The sequence below is a fragment of the Diorhabda sublineata genome, chromosome 7, assembly GCF_026230105.1.
Source record: "Diorhabda sublineata isolate icDioSubl1.1 chromosome 7, icDioSubl1.1, whole genome shotgun sequence".
Taxonomy (NCBI): domain Eukaryota; kingdom Metazoa; phylum Arthropoda; class Insecta; order Coleoptera; family Chrysomelidae; genus Diorhabda; species Diorhabda sublineata.
Genome location: NC_079480.1, coordinates 20636560 through 20654734, shown reverse-complemented (window position 1 = coordinate 20654734; position 18175 = coordinate 20636560). Strand labels below are relative to the sequence as shown.

Here is an 18175-nt window from a genome sequence, read left to right as displayed (position 1 = left end):
TGACAGTTGACCTCAATGGGCTTCAATCGATGTTAATCGATGATATCTGACAAAGTTAGATGCAAACTCACTCGAATATATGAGAAATGTTGAAATGCGACTTCAAATTAGGAAGATAGACTTTGAAAATTTTCAATTATTACAAAGTGACAGTTGACCTCAATGGGCTTCAATCGATGTTTTTCGATGATATCTGACAAAGTTAGATGCAAACTCACTCAAATATATGAGAAATGTTGCAATTCGACTACAAATTAGGAAGATAGACTTTGAAAATTTTCAATTATTACAAAGTGACAGTTGACCTCAATGGGCTTCAATCGATGTTATTCGATGATATCTGACAAAGTTAGATGCAAACTCACTCGAATATATGAGAAATGTTGAAATGAGACTTCAAATTAGGAAGATAGACTTTGAAAATTTTCAATTATTACAAAGTGACAGTTAACCTCAATGGGCTTCAATGGATGTTATTCGATGATATCTGACAAAGTTAGATGCAAACTCACTCGAATATATGAGAAATGTTGAAATGCGACTTCAAATTAGGAAGATAGACTTTGAAAATTTTCAATTATTACAAAGTGACAGTTGACCTCAAAGGGCTTCAATCGATGTTATTCGATGATATCTGACAAAGTTAGATGCAAACTCACTCGAATATATGAGAAATGTTGAAATGCGACTTCAAATTAGGAAGATAGACTTTGAAAATTTTCAATTATTACAAAGTGACAGTTGACCTCAAAGGGCTTCAATCGATGTTATTTGATGATATCTGACAAAGTTAGATGCAAACTCACTAGAATATTTGAGAAATGTTGAAATGCGACTTCAAATTAGGAAGATAGACTTTGAAAATTTTCAATTATTACAAAGTGACAGTTGACCTCAATGGGCTTTAATCGATGTTATTCGATGATATCTGACAAAGTTAGATGCAAACTCACTCAAATATATGAGAAATGTTGAAATGCGACTTCAAATTAGGAAGATAGACTTTGAAAATTTTCAATTATTACAAAGTGACAGTTGACCTCAATGGGCTTCAATCGATGTTAATCGATGATATCTGACAAAGTTAGATGCAAACTCACTCGAATATATGAGAAATGTTGAAATGCGACTTCAAATTAGGAAGATAGACTTTGAAAATTTTCAATTATTACAAAGTGACAGTTGACCTCAATGGGCTTCAATCGATGTTTTTCGATGATATCTGACAAAGTTAGATGCAAACTCACTCAAATATATGAGAAATGTTGCAATTCGACTACAAATTAGGAAGATAGACTTTGAAAATTTTCAATTATTACAAAGTGACAGTTGACCTCAATGGGCTTCAATCGATGTTATTCGATGATATCTGACAAAGTTAGATGCAAACTCACTCGAATATATGAGAAATGTTGAAATGAGACTTCAAATTAGGAAGATAGACTTTGAAAATTTTCAATTATTACAAAGTGACAGTTAACCTCAATGGGCTTCAATGGATGTTATTCGATGATATCTGACAAAGTTAGATGCAAACTCACTCGAATATATGAGAAATGTTGAAATGCGACTTCAAATTAGGAAGATAGACTTTGAAAATTTTCAATTATTACAAAGTGACAGTTGACCTCAAAGGGCTTCAATCGATGTTATTCGATGATATCTGACAAAGTTAGATGCAAACTCACTCGAATATATGAGAAATGTTGAAATGCGACTTCAAATTAGGAAGATAGACTTTGAAAATTTTCAATTATTACAAAGTGACAGTTGACCTCAAAGGGCTTCAATCGATGTTATTTGATGATATCTGACAAAGTTAGATGCAAACTCACTAGAATATTTGAGAAATGTTGAAATGCGACTTCAAATTAGGAAGATAGACTTTGAAAATTTTCAATTATTACAAAGTGACAGTTGACCTCAATGGGCTTTAATCGATGTTATTCGATGATATCTGACAAAGTTAGATGCAAACTCACTCAAATATATGAGAAATGTTGAAATGCGACTTCAAATTAGGAAGATAGACTTTGAAAATTTTCAATTATTACAAAGTGACAGTTGACCTCAAAGGGCTTCAATCGATGTTATTTGATGATATCTGACAAAGTTAGATGCAAACTCACTAGAATATATGAGAAATGTTGAAATGCGACTTCAAATTAGGAAGATAGACTTTGAAAATTTTCAATTATTACAAAGTGACAGTTGACCTCAATGGGCTTCAATCGATGTTATTCGATGATATCTGACAAAGTTAGATGCAAACTCACTCAAATATATGAGAAATGTTGCAATTCGACTACAAATTAGGAAGATAGACTTTGAAAATTTTCAATTATTACAAAGTGACAGTTGACCTCAATGGGCTTCAATCGATGTTATTCGATGATATCTGACAAAGTTAGATGCAAACTCACTCGAATATATGAGAAATGTTGAAATGAGACTTCAAATTAGGAAGATAGACTTTGAAAATTTTCAATTATTACAAAGTGACAGTTAACCTCAATGGGCTTCAATGGATGTTATTCGATGATATCTGACAAAGTTAGATGCAAACTCACTCGAATATATGAGAAATGTTGAAATGCGACTTCAAATTAGGAAGATAGACTTTGAAAATTTTCAATTATTACAAAGTGACAGTTGACCTCAAAGGGCTTCAATCGATGTTATTCGATGATATCTGACAAAGTTAGATGCAAACTCACTCGAATATATGAGAAATGTTGAAATGCGACTTCAAATTAGGAAGATAGACTTTGAAAATTTTCAATTATTACAAAGTGACAGTTGACCTCAAAGGGCTTCAATCGATGTTATTTGATGATATCTGACAAAGTTAGATGCAAACTCACTAGAATATATGAGAAATGTTGAAATGCGACTTCAAATTAGGAAGATAGACTTTGAAAATTTTCAATTATTACAAAGTGACAGTTGACCTCAATGGGCTTCAATCGATGTTATTCGATGATATCTGACAAAGTTAGATGCAAACTCACTCAAATATATGAGAAATGTTGAAATGCGACTTCAAATTAGGAAGATAGACTTTGAAAATTTTCAATTATTACAAAGTGACAGTTGACCTCAAAGGGCTTCAATCGATGTTATTTGATGATATCTGACAAAGTTAGATGCAAACTCACTAGAATATATGAGAAATGTTGAAATGCGACTTCAAATTAGGAAGATAGACTTTGAAAATTTTCAATTATTACAAAGTGACAGTTGACCTCAAAGGGCTTCAATCGATGTTATTCGATGATATCTGAAAAAGTTAGATGCAAACTCACTCAAATATATGAGAAATGTTGAAATTCGACTTCAAATTAGGAAGATAGACTTTGAAAATTTTCAATTATTACAAAGTGACAGTTGACCTCAATGGGCTTCAATGGATGTTATTCGATGATATCTGACAAAGTTAGATGCAAACTCACTCGAATATATGAGAAATGTTGAAATGCGACTTCAAATTAGGAAGATAAACTTTGAAAATTTTCAATTATTACAAAGTAACAGTTGACCTCAATGGGCTTCAATCGATGTTATTCGATGATATCTGACAAAGTTAGATGCAAACTCACTCAAATATATGAGAAATGTTGAAATTCGACTTCAAATTAGGAAGATAGACTTTGAAAATTTTCAATTATTACAAAGTGACAGTTGACCTCAATGGGCTTCAATCGATGTTATTTTCGATGATATCTGACAAAGTTAGATGCAAACTCACTCGAATATATGAGAAATGTTGAAATGCGACTTCAAATTAGGAAAATAGACTTTGAAAATTTTCAATTATTACAAAGTGACAGTTGACCTCAATGGGCTTCAATGGATGTTAATCGATGATATCTGACAAAGTTAGATGCAAACTCACTCGAATATATGAGAAATGTTGAAATGCGACTTCAAATTAGGAAGATAGACTTTGAAAATTTTCAATTATTACAAAGTGACAGTTGACCTCAATGGGCTTCAATCGATGTTATTCGATGATATCTGACAAAGTTAGATGCAAACTCACTCAAATATATGAGAAATGTTGCAATTCGACTACAAATTAGGAAGATAGACTTTGAAAATTTTCAATTATTACAAAGTGACAGTTGACCTCAATGGGCTTCAATCGATGTTATTCGATGATATCTGACAAAGTTAGATGCAAACTCACTCGAATATATGAGAAATGTTGAAATGAGACTTCAAATTAGGAAGATAGACTTTGAAAATTTTCAATTATTACAAAGTGACAGTTGACCTCAAAGGGCTTCAATCGATGTTATTCGATGATATCTGAAAAAGTTAGATGCAAACTCACTCAAATATATGAGAAATGTTGAAATTCGACTTCAAATTAGGAAGATAGACTTTGAAAATTTTCAATTATTACAAAGTGACAGTTGACCTCAATGGGCTTCAATGGATGTTATTCGATGATATCTGACAAAGTTAGATGCAAACTCACTCGAATATATGAGAAATGTTGAAATGCGACTTCAAATTAGGAAGATAAACTTTGAAAATTTTCAATTATTACAAAGTGACAGTTGACCTCAATGGGCTTCAATCGATGTTATTCGATGATATCTGACAAAGTTAGATGCAAACTCACTCAAATATATGAGAAATGTTGAAATTCGACTTCAAATTAGGAAGATAGACTTTGAAAATTTTCAATTATTACAAAGTGACAGTTGACCTCAATGGGCTTCAATCGATGTTATTTTCGATGATATCTGACAAAGTTAGATGCAAACTCACTCGAATATATGAGAAATGTTGAAATGCGACTTCAAATTAGGAAAATAGACTTTGAAAATTTTCAATTATTACAAAGTGACAGTTGACCTCAATGGGCTTCAATGGATGTTAATCGATGATATCTGACAAAGTTAGATGCAAACTCACTCGAATATATGAGAAATGTTGAAATGCGACTTCAAATTAGGAAGATAGACTTTGAAAATTTTCAATTATTACAAAGTGACAGTTGACCTCAATGGGCTTCAATCGATGTTATTCGATGATATCTGACAAAGTTAGATGCAAACTCACTCAAATATATGAGAAATGTTGCAATTCGACTACAAATTAGGAAGATAGACTTTGAAAATTTTCAATTATTACAAAGTGACAGTTGACCTCAATGGGCTTCAATCGATGTTATTCGATGATATCTGACAAAGTTAGATGCAAACTCACTCGAATATATGAGAAATGTTGAAATGAGACTTCAAATTAGGAAGATAGACTTTGAAAATTTTCAATTATTACAAAGTGACAGTTGACCTCAAAGGGCTTCAATCGATGTTATTCGATGATATCTGACAAAGTTAGATGCAAACTCACTCAAATATATGAGAAATGTTGAAATGAGACTTCAAATTAGAAAGATAGACTTTGAAAATTTTCAATTATTACAAAGTGACAGTTAACCTCAATGGGCTTCAATGGATGTTATTCGATGATATCTGACAAAGTTAGATGCAAACTCACTCGAATATATGAGAAATGTTGAAATGCGACTTCAAATTAGGAAAATAGACTTTGAAAATTTTCAATTATTACAAAGTGACAGTTGACCTCAATGGGCTTCAATCGATGTTATTCGATGATATCTGACAAAGTTAGATGCAAACTCACTCGAATATATGAGAAATGTTGAAATGCGACTTCAAATTAGGAAGATAGACTTTGAAAATTTTCAATTATTACAAAGTGACAGTTGACCTCAAAGGGCTTCAATCGATGTTATTCGATGATATCTGACAAAGTTAGATGCAAACTCACTCGAATATATGAGAAATGTTGAAATGAGACTTCAAATTAGGAAGATAGACTTTGAAAATTTTCAATTATTACAAAGTGACAGTTAACCTCAATGGGCTTCAATCGATGTTATTTGATGATATCTGACAAAGTTAGATGCAAACTCACTCGAATATATGAGAAATGTTGAAATGCGACTTCAAATTAGGAAAATAGACTTTGAAAATTTTCAATTATTACAAAGTGACAGTTGACCTCAATGGGCTTCAATCGATGTTATTCGATGATATCTGACAAAGTTAGATGCAAACTCACTCGAATATATGAGAAATGTTGAAATGCGACTTCAAATTAGGAAGATAGACTTTGAAAATTTTCAATTATTACAAAGTGACAGTGGATCTCAATGGGCTTCAATCGATGTTATTCGATGATATCTGACAAAGTTAGATGCAAACTCACTCAAATATATGAGAAATGTTGAAATTCGACTTCAAGTTAAGAAGATAGACTTTGAAAATTTTCAATTATTACAAAGTGACAGTTAACCTCAATGGGCTTCAATGGATGTTATTCGATGATATCTGACAAAGTTAGATGCAAACTCACTCGAATATATGAGAAATGTTGAAATGCGACTTCAAATTAGGAAAATAGACTTTGAAAATTTTCAATTATTACAAAGTGACAGTGGATCTCAATGGGCTTCAATCGATGTTGTTCGATGATATCTGACAAAGTTAGATGCAAACTCACTCGAATATATGAGAAATGTTGAAATGCGACTTCAAATTAGGAAGATAGACTTCGAAAATTTTCAATTATTACAAAGTGACAGTTGACCTCAAAGGGCTTCAATCGATGTTATTCGATGATATCTGACAAAGTTAGATGCAAACTCACTCGAATATATGAGAAATGTTGAAATGCGACTTCAAATTAGGAAAATAGACTTTGAAAATTTTCAATTATTACAAAGTGACAGTTGACCTCAATGGGCTTCAATGGATGTTATTCAATGATATCTGACAAAGTTAGATGCAAACTCACTCGAATATATGAGAAATGTTGAAATGCGACTTCAAATTAGGAAGATAGACTTTGAAAATTTTCAATTATTACAAAGTGACAGTTGACCTCAATGGGCTTCAATCGATGTTATTCGATGATATCTGACAAAGTTAGATGCAAACTCACTCAAATATATGAGAAATGTTGAAATTCGACTTCAAATTAGGAAGATAGACTTTGAAAATTTTCAATTATTACAAAGTGACAGTTGACCTCAAAGGGCTTCAATCGATGTTATTCGATGATATCTGACAAAGTTAGATGCAAACTCACTCAAATATATGAGAAATGTTGAAATGCGACTTCAAATTAGGAAGATAGACTTTGAAAATTTTCAATTATTACAAAGTGACAGTTGACCTCAATGGGCTTCAATGGATGTTAATCGATGATATCTGACAAAGTTAGATGCAAACTCACTCGAATATATGAGAAATGTTGAAATGCGACTTCAAATTAGGAAAATAGACTTTGAAAATTTTCAATTATTACAAAGTGACAGTTGATCTCAATGGGCTTCAATGGATGTTAATCGATGATATCTGACAAAGTTAGATGCAAACTCACTCGAATATATGAGAAATGTTGAAATGCGACTTCAAATTAGGAAGATAGACTTTGAAAATTTTCAATTATTACAAAGTGACAGTTGACCTCAATGGGCTTCAATCGATGTTATTCGATGATATCTGACAAAGTTAGATGCAAACTCACTCAAATATATGAGAAATGTTGCAATTCGACTACAAATTAGGAAGATAGACTTTGAAAATTTTCAATTATTACAAAGTGACAGTTGACCTCAATGGGCTTCAATCGATGTTATTCGATGATATCTGACAAAGTTAGATGCAAACTCACTCGAATATATGAGAAATGTTGAAATGAGACTTCAAATTAGGAAGATAGACTTTGAAAATTTTCAATTATTACAAAGTGACAGTTGACCTCAAAGGGCTTCAATCGATGTTATTCGATGATATCTGACAAAGTTAGATGCAAACTCACTCGAATATATGAGAAATGTTGAAATGCGACTTCAAATTAGGAAGATAGACTTTGAAAATTTTCAATTATTACAAAGTGACAGTTGACCTCAATGGGCTTCAATCGATGTTATTCGATGATATCTGACAAAGTTAGATGCAAACTCACTCGAATATATGAGAAATGTTGAAATGCGACTTCAAATTAGGAAGATAGACTTTGAAAATTTTCAATTATTACAAAGTGACAGTTGACCTCAAAGGACTTCAATCGATGTTATTCGATGATATCTGACAAAGTTAGATGCAAACTCACTCCAATATATGAGAAATGTTGAAATTCGACTTCAAATTAGGAAGATAGACTTTGAAAATTTTCAATTATTACAAAGTGACAGTTGACCTCAAAGGGCTTCAATCGATGTTATTCGATGATATCTGACAAAGTTAGATGCAAACTCACTAGAATATATGAGAAATGCAAACTCACTCGAATATATGAGAAATGTTGAAATGCGACTTCAAATTAGGAAGATAGACTTTGAAAATTTTCAATTATTACAAAGTGACAGTTGACCTCAAAGGGCTTCAATCGATGTTATTCGATGATATCTGACAAAGTTAGATGCAAACTCACTCCAATATATGAGAAATGTTGAAATTCGACTTCAAATTAGGAAGATAGACTTTGAAAATTTTCAATTATTACAAAGTGACAGTTGACCTCAAAGGGCTTCAATCGATGTTATTCGATGATATCTGACAAAGTTAGATGCAAACTCACTAGAATATATGAGAAATGTTGAAATGCGACTTCAAATTAGGAAGATAGACTTTGAAAATTTTCAATTATTACAAAGTGACAGTTGACCTCAATGGGCTTCAATCGATGTTATTCGATGATATCTGACAAAGTTAGATGCAAACTCACTCAAATATATGAGAAATGTTGAAATTCGACTTCAAATTAGGAAGATAGACTTTGAAAATTTTCCATTATTACAAAGTGACAGTTGACCTCAATGGGCTTCAATGGATGTTATTCGATGATATCTGACAAAGTTAGATGCAAACTCACTCGAATATATGAGAAATGTTGAAATGCGACTTCAAATTAGGAAGATAGACTTTGAAAATTTTCAATTATTACAAAGTGACAGTTGACCTCAAAGGGCTTCAATCGATGTTATTCGATGATATCTGACAAAGTTAGATGCAAACTCACTCCAATATATGAGAAATGTTGAAATTCGACTTCAAATTAGGAAGATAGACTTTGAAAATTTTCAATTATTACAAAGTGACAGTTGACCTCAAAGGGCTTCAATCGATGTTATTCGATGATATCTGACAAAGTTAGATGCAAACTCACTCGAATATATGAGAAATGTTGAAATGCGACTTCAAATTAGGAAGATAGACTTTGAAAATTTTCCATTATTACAAAGTGACAGTTGACCTCAATGGGCTTCAATGGATGTTATTCGATGATATCTGACAAAGTTAGATGCAAACTCACTCGAATATATGAGAAATGTTGAAATGCGACTTCAAATTAGGAAGATAGACTTTGAAAATTTTCAATTATTACAAAGTGACAGTTGACCTCAATGGGCTTCAATCGATGTTATTCGATGATATCTGACAAAGTTAGATGCAAACTCACTCGAATATATGAGAAATGTTGAAATGCGACTTCAAATTAGGAAGATAGACTTTGAAAATTTTCAATTATTACAAAGTGACAGTTGACCTCAAAGGGCTTCAATCGATGTTATTCGATGATATCTGACAAAGTTAGATGCAAACTCACTCCAATATATGAGAAATGTTGAAATTCGACTTCAAATTAGGAAGATAGACTTTGAAAATTTTCAATTATTACAAAGTGACAGTTGACCTCAAAGGGTTTCAATCGATGTTATTCGATGATATCTGACAAAGTTAGATGCAAACTCACTCGAATATATGAGAAATGTTGAAATGCGACTTCAAATTAGGAAGATAGACTTTGAAAATTTTCAATTATTACAAAGTGACAGTTGACCTCAAAGGGCTTCAATCGATGTTATTCGATGATATCTGACAAAGTTAGATGCAAACTCACTCCAATATATGAGAAATGTTGAAATTCGACTTCAAATTAGGAAGATAGACTTTGAAAATTTTCAATTATTACAAAGTGACAGTTGACCTCAAAGGGTTTCAATCGATGTTATTCGATGATATCTGACAAAGTTAGATGCAAACTCACTCGAATATATGAGAAATGTTGAAATGCGACTTCAAATTAGGAAGATAGACTTTGAAAATTTTCAATTATTACAAAGTGACAGTTGACCTCAAAGGGCTTCAATCGATGTTATTCGATGATATCTGACAAAGTTAGATGCAAACTCACTAGAATATATGAGAAATGTTGAAATGCGACTTCAAATTAGGAAGATAGACTTTGAAAATTTTCAATTATTACAAAGTGACAGTTGACCTCAAAGGGCTTCAATCGATGTTATTCGATGATATCTGACAAAGTTAGATGCAAACTCACTCGAATATATGAGAAATGTTGAAATGCGACTTCAAATTAGGAAGATAGACTTTGAAAATTTTCAATTATTACAAAGTGACAGTTGACCTCAAAGGGCTTCAATCGATGTTATTCGATGATATCTGACAAAGTTAGATGCAAACTCACTCGAATATATGAGAAATGTTGAAATGCGACTTCAAATTAGGAAGATAGACTTTGAAAATTTTCAATTATTACAAAGTGACAGTTGACCTCAAAGGGCTTCAATCGATGTTATTCGATGATATCTGACAAAGTTAGATGCAAACTCACTAGAATATATGAGAAATGTTGAAATGCGACTTCAAATTAGGAAGATAGACTTTGAAAATTTTCAATTATTACAAAGTGACAGTTGACCTCAATGGGCTTCAATCGATGTTATTCGATGATATCTGACAAAGTTAGATGCAAACTCACTCAAATATATGAGAAATGTTGAAATTCGACTTCAAATTAGGAAGATAGACTTTGAAAATTTTCCATTATTACAAAGTGACAGTTGACCTCAATGGGCTTCAATGGATGTTATTCGATGATATCTGACAAAGTTAGATGCAAACTCACTCGAATATATGAGAAATGTTGAAATGCGACTTCAAATTAGGAAGATAGACTTTGAAAATTTTCAATTATTACAAAGTGACAGTTGACCTCAATGGGCTTCAATCGATGTTATTCGATGATATCTGACAAAGTTAGATGCAAACTCACTCGAATATATGAGAAATGTTGAAATGCGACTTCAAATTAGGAAGATAGACTTTGAAAATTTTCAATTATTACAAAGTGACAGTTGACCTCAAAGGGCTTCAATCGATGTTATTCGATGATATCTGACAAAGTTAGATGCAAACTCACTCCAATATATGAGAAATGTTGAAATTCGACTTCAAATTAGGAAGATAGACTTTGAAAATTTTCAATTATTACAAAGTGACAGTTGATCTCAAAGGGCTTCAATCGATGTTATTCGATGATATCTGACAAAGTTAGATGCAAACTCACTAGAATATATGAGAAATGTTGAAATGCGACTTCAAATTAGGAAGATAGACTTTGAAAATTTTCAATTATTACAAAGTGACAGTTGACCTCAATGGGCTTCAATCGATGTTATTCGATGATATCTGACAAAGATAGATGCAAACTCACTCAAATATATGAGAAATGTTGAAATTCGACTTCAAATTAGGAAGATAGACTTTGAAAATTTTCAATTATTACAAAGTGACAGTTGACCTCAATGGGCTTCAATGGATGTTATTCGATGATATCTGACAAAGTTAGATGCAAACTCACTCGAATATATGAGAAATGTTGAAATGCGACTTCAAATTAGGAAGATAGACTTTGAAAATTTTCAATTATTACAAAGTGACAGTTGACCTCAATGGGCTTCAATCGATGTTATTCGATGATATCTGACAAAGTTAGATGCAAACTCACTCGAATATATGAGAAATGTTGAAATGCGACTTCAAATTAGGAAGATAGACTTTGAAAATTTTCAATTATTACAAAGTGACAGTTGACCTCAAAGGGCTTCAATCGATGTTATTCGATGATATCTGACAAAGTTAGATGCAAACTCACTCCAATATATGAGAAATGTTGAAATTCGACTTCAAATTAGGAAGATAGACTTTGAAAATTTTCAATTATTACAAAGTGACAGTTGATCTCAAAGGGCTTCAATCGATGTTATTCGATGATATCTGACAAAGTTAGATGCAAACTCACTAGAATATATGAGAAATGTTGAAATGCGACTTCAAATTAGGAAGATAGACTTTGAAAATTTTCAATTATTACAAAGTGACAGTTGACCTCAATGGGCTTCAATCGATGTTATTCGATGATATCTGACAAAGATAGATGCAAACTCACTCAAATATATGAGAAATGTTGAAATTCGACTTCAAATTAGGAAGATAGACTTTGAAAATTTTCAATTATTACAAAGTGACAGTTGACCTCAATGGGCTTCAATGGATGTTATTCGATGATATCTGACAAAGTTAGATGCAAACTCACTCGAATATATGAGAAATGTTGAAATGCGACTTCAAATTAGGAAGATAGACTTTGAAAATTTTCAATTATTACAAAGTGACAGTTGACCTCAATGGGCTTCAATCGATGTTATTCGATGATATCTGACAAAGTTAGATGCAAACTCACTCGAATATATGAGAAATGTTGAAATGCGACTTCAAATTAGGAAGATAGACTTTGAAAATTTTCAATTATTACAAAGTGACAGTTGACCTCAAAGGGCTTCAATCGATGTTATTCGATGATATCTGACAAAGTTAGATGCAAACTCACTCCAATATATGAGAAATGTTGAAATTCGACTTCAAATTAGGAAGATAGACTTTGAAAATTTTCAATTATTACAAAGTGACAGTTGACCTCAAAGGGCTTCAATCGATGTTATTCGATGATATCTGACAAAGTTAGATGCAAACTCACTCAAATATATGAAAAATGTTGAAATTCGACTTCAAATTAGGAAGATAGACTTTGAAAATTTTCAATTATTACAAAGTGACAGTTGACCTCAAAGGGCTTCAATCGATGTTATTCGATGATATCTGACAAAGTTAGATGCAAACTCACTCGAATATATGAGAAATGTTGAAATGCGACTTCAAATTAGGAAGATAGACTTTGAAAATTTTCAATTATTACAAAGTGACAGTTGACCTCAATGGGCTTCAATCGATGTTATTCGATGATATCTGACAAAGTTAGATGCAAACTCACTCATATGAGAAATGTTGAAATGCGACTTCAAATTAGGAAGATAGACTTTGAAAATTTTCAATTATTACAAAGTGACAGTTGACCTCAATGGGCTTCAATGGATGTTATTCGATGATATCTGACAAAGTTAGATGCAAACTCACTCGAATATATGAGAAATGTTGAAATGCGACTTCAAATTAGGAAGATAGACTTTGAAAATTTTGAATTAATACAAAGTGACAGTTGACCTCAAAGGGCTTCAATCGATGTTATTCGATGATATCTGACAAAGTTAGATGCAAACTCACTCAAATATTTGAAAAATGTTGAAATTCGACTTCAAATTAGGAAGATAGACTTTGAAAATTTTCAATTATTACAAAGTGACAGTTGACTTCAAAGGGCTTCAATCGATGTTATTCGATGATATCTGACAAAGTTAGATGCAAACTCACTCGAATATATGAGAAATGTTGAAATGCGACTTCAAATTAGGAAGATAGACTTTGAAAATTTTGTGTGACAGTTGACCTCAATGGGCTTCAATGGATGTTATTCGATGATATCTGACAAAGTTAGATGCAAACTCACTAGAATATATGAGAAATGTTGAAATGCGACTTCAAATTAGGAAGATAGACTTTGAAAATTTTCAATTATTACAAAGTGACAGTTGACCTCAATGGGCTTCAATCGATGTTATTCGATGATATCTGACAAAGTTAGATGCAAACTCACTCGAATATATGAGAAATGTTGAAATTCGACTTCAAATTAGGAAGATAGACTTTGAAAATTTTCAATTATTACAAAGTGACAGTTGACCTCAATGGGCTTCAATGGATGTTATTCGATGATATCTGACAAAGTTAGATGCAAACTCACTCAAATATATGAGAAATGTTGAAATTCGACTTCAAATTAGGAAGATAGACTTTGAAAATTTTCAATTATTACAAAGTGACAGTTGACCTCAATGGGCTTCAATCGATGTTATTCGATGATATCTGACAAAGTTAGATGCAAACACACTCAAATATATGAGAAATGTTGAAATGCGACTTCAAATTAGGAAGATAGACTTTGAAAATTTTCAATTATTACAAAGTGACAGTTGACCTCAATGGGCTTCATTCGATGTTATTCGATGATATCTGACAAAGTTAGATGCAAACTCACTCAAATATATGAGAAATGTTGAAATTCGACTTCAAATTAGGAAGATAGACTTTGAAAATTTTCCATTATTACAAAGTGACAGTTGACCTCAATGGGCTTCAATGGATGTTATTCGATGATATCTGACAAAGTTAGATGCAAACTCACTCGAATATATGAGAAATGTTGAAATGCGACTTCAAATTAGGAAGATAGACTTTGAAAATTTTCAATTATTACAAAGTGACAGTTGACCTCAATGGGCTTCAATCGATGTTATTCGATGATATCTGACAAAGTTAGATGCAAACTCACTCGAATATATGAGAAATGTTGAAATGCGACTTTAAATTAGGAAGATAGACTTTGAAAATTTTCAATTATTACAAAGTGACAGTTGACCTCAAAGGGCTTCAATCGATGTTATTCGATGATATCTGACAAAGTTAGATGCAAACTCACTCGAATATATGAGAAATGTTGAAATGCGACTTCAAATTAGGAAGATAGACTTTGAAAATTTTCAATTATTACAAAGTGACAGTTGACCTCAAAGGGCTTCAATCGATGTTATTCGATGATATCTGACAAAGTTAGATGCAAACTCACTCGAATATATGAGAAATGTTGAAATGCGACTTCAAATTAGGAAGATAGACTTTGAAAATTTTGAATTATTACAAAGTGACAGTTGACTTCAAAGGGCTTCAATCGATGTTATTCGATGATATCTGACAAAGTTAGATGCAAACTCACTCGAATATATGAGAAATGTTGAAATGCGACTTCAAATTAGGAAGATAGACTTTGAAAATTTTCAATTATTACAAAGTGACAGTTGACCTCAAAGGGCTTCAATCGATGTTATTCGATGATATCTGACAAAGTTAGATGCAAACTCACTAGAATATATGAGAAATGTTGAAATGCGACTTCAAATTAGGAAGATAGACTTTGAAAATTTTCAATTATTACAAAGTGACAGTTGACCTCAATGGGCTTCAATCGATGTTATTCGATGATATCTGACAAAGTTAAATGCAAACTCACTCGAATATATGAGAAATGTTGAAATGCGACTTAAAATTAGGAAGATAGACTTTGAAAATTTTCAATTATTACAAAGTGACAGTTGACTTCAAAGGGCTTCAATCGATGTTATTCGATGATATCTGACAAAGTTAGATGCAAACTCACTCGAATATATGAGAAATGTTGAAATGCGACTTCAAATTAGGAAGATAGACTTTGAAAATTTTCCATTATTACAAAGTGACAGTTGACCTCAATGGGCTTCAATGGATGTTATTCGATTATATCTGACAAAGTTAGATGCAAACTCACTCGAATATATGAGAAATGTTGAAATGCGACTTCAAATTAGGAAGATAGACTTTGAAAATTTTCAATTATTACAAAGTGACAGTTGACCTCAATGGGCTTCAATCGATGTTATTCGATGATATCTGACAAAGTTAGATGCAAACTCACTCGAATATATGAGAAATGTTGAAATGCGACTTCAAATTAGGAAGATAGACTTTGAAAATTTTCAATTATTACAAAGTGACAGTTGACCTCAAAGGGCTTCAATCGATGTTATTCGATGATATCTGACAAAGTTAGATGCAAACTCACTCCAATATATGAGAAATGTTGAAATTCGACTTCAAATTAGGAAGATAGACTTTGAAAATTTTCAATTATTACAAAGTGACAGTTGACCTCAAAGGGCTTCAATCGATGTTATTCGATGATATCTGACAAAGTTAGATGCAAACTCACTAGAATATATGAGAAATATTGAAATGGGACTTCAAATTAGGAAGATAGACTTTGAAAATTTTCAATTATTACAAAGTGACAGTTGACCTCAAAGGGCTTCAATCGTTGTTATTCGATGATATCTGACAAAGTTAGATGCAAACTCACTCATATGAGAAATGTTGAAATGCGACTTCAAATTAGGAAGATAGACTTTGAAAATTTTCAATTATTACAAAGTGACAGTTGTCCTCAAAGGGCTTCAATCGATGTTATTCGATGATATCTGACAAAGTTAGATGCAAACTCACTCGAATATATGAGAAATGTTGAAATGCGACTTCAAATTAGGAAGATAGACTTTGAAAATTTTCAATTATTCCAAAGTGACAGTTGACCTCAAAGGGCTTCAATCGATGTTATTCGATGATATCTGACAAAGTTAGATGCAAACTCACTCGAATATATGAGAAATGTTGAAATGCGACTTCAAATTAGGAAGATAGACTTTGAAAATTTTCAATTATTACAAAGTGACAGTTGACCTCAAAGGGCTTCAATCGATGTTATTCGATGATATCTGACAAAGTTAGATGCAAACTCACTAGAATATATGAGAAATGTTGAAATGCGACTTCAAATTAGGAAGATAGACTTTGAAAATTTTCAATTATTACAAAGTGACAGTTGACCTCAAAGGGCTTCAATCGATGTTATTCGATGATATCTGACAAAGTTAGATGCAAACACACTCAAATATATGAGAAATGTTGAAATGCGACTTCAAATTAGGAAGATAGACTTTGAAAATTTTCAATTATTACAAAGTGACAGTTGACCTCAATGGGCTTCAATGGACGTTATTCGATGATATCTGACAAAGTTAGATGCGAACTCACTCAAATATATGAGAAATGTTGAAATTCGACTTCAAATTAGGAAGATAGACTTTGAAAATTTTCAATTATTACAAAGTGACAGTTGACCTCAATGGGCTTCAATGGATGTTATTCGATGATATCTGACAAAGTTAGATGCGAACTCACTCAAATATATGAGAAATGTTGAAATTCGACTTCAAATTAGGAAGATAGACTTTGAAAATTTTCAATTATTACAAAGTGACAGTTGACCTCAATGGGCTTCAATGGATGTTATTCGATGATATCTGACAAAGTTAGATGCAAACTCACTAGAATATATGAGAAATGTTGAAATGCGACTTCAAATTAGGAAGATAGACTTTGAAAATTTTCAATTATTACAAAGTGACAGTTGACCTCAATGGGCTTCAATCGATGTTATTCGATGATATCTGACAAAGTTAGATGCAAACTCACTCAAATATATGAGAAATGTTGAAATTCGACTTCAAATTAGGAAGATAGACTTTGAAAATTTTCAATTATTACAAAGTGACAGTTGACCTCAATGGGCTTCAATGGATGTTATTCGATGATATCTGACAAAGTTAGATGCAAACTCACTCAAATATATGAGAAATGTTGAAATTCGACTTCAAATTAGGAAGATAGACTTTGAAAATTTTCAATTATTACAAAGTGACAGTTGACCTCAATGGGCTTCAATCGATGTTATTCGATGATATCTGACAAAGTTAGATGCAAACACACTCAAATATATGAGAAATGTTGAAATGCGACTTCAAATTAGGAAGATAGACTTTGAAAATTTTCAATTATTACAAAGTGACAGTTGACCTCAATGGGCTTCATTCGATGTTATTCGATGATATCTGACAAAGTTAGATGCAAACTCACTCAAATATATGAGAAATGTTGAAATTCGACTTCAAATTAGGAAGATAGACTTTGAAAATTTTCCATTATTACAAAGTGACAGTTGACCTCAATGGGCTTCAATGGATGTTATTCGATGATATCTGACAAAGTTAGATGCAAACTCACTCGAATATATGAGAAATGTTGAAATGCGACTTCAAATTAGGAAGATAGACTTTGAAAATTTTCAATTATTACAAAGTGACAGTTGACCTCAATGGGCTTCAATCGATGTTATTCGATGATATCTGACAAAGTTAGATGCAAACTCACTCGAATATATG

General features: G+C 32.0%; 1 protein-coding gene across 1 annotated transcript in view; it reads right to left on the bottom strand.

The window, feature by feature from the left end:
- Positions 1-18175, bottom strand: part of LOC130446501 (uncharacterized) — a 197014-nt gene that overhangs the window by 86224 nt on the left and 92615 nt on the right. The gene's annotated exons all lie outside the window — the stretch shown is intronic.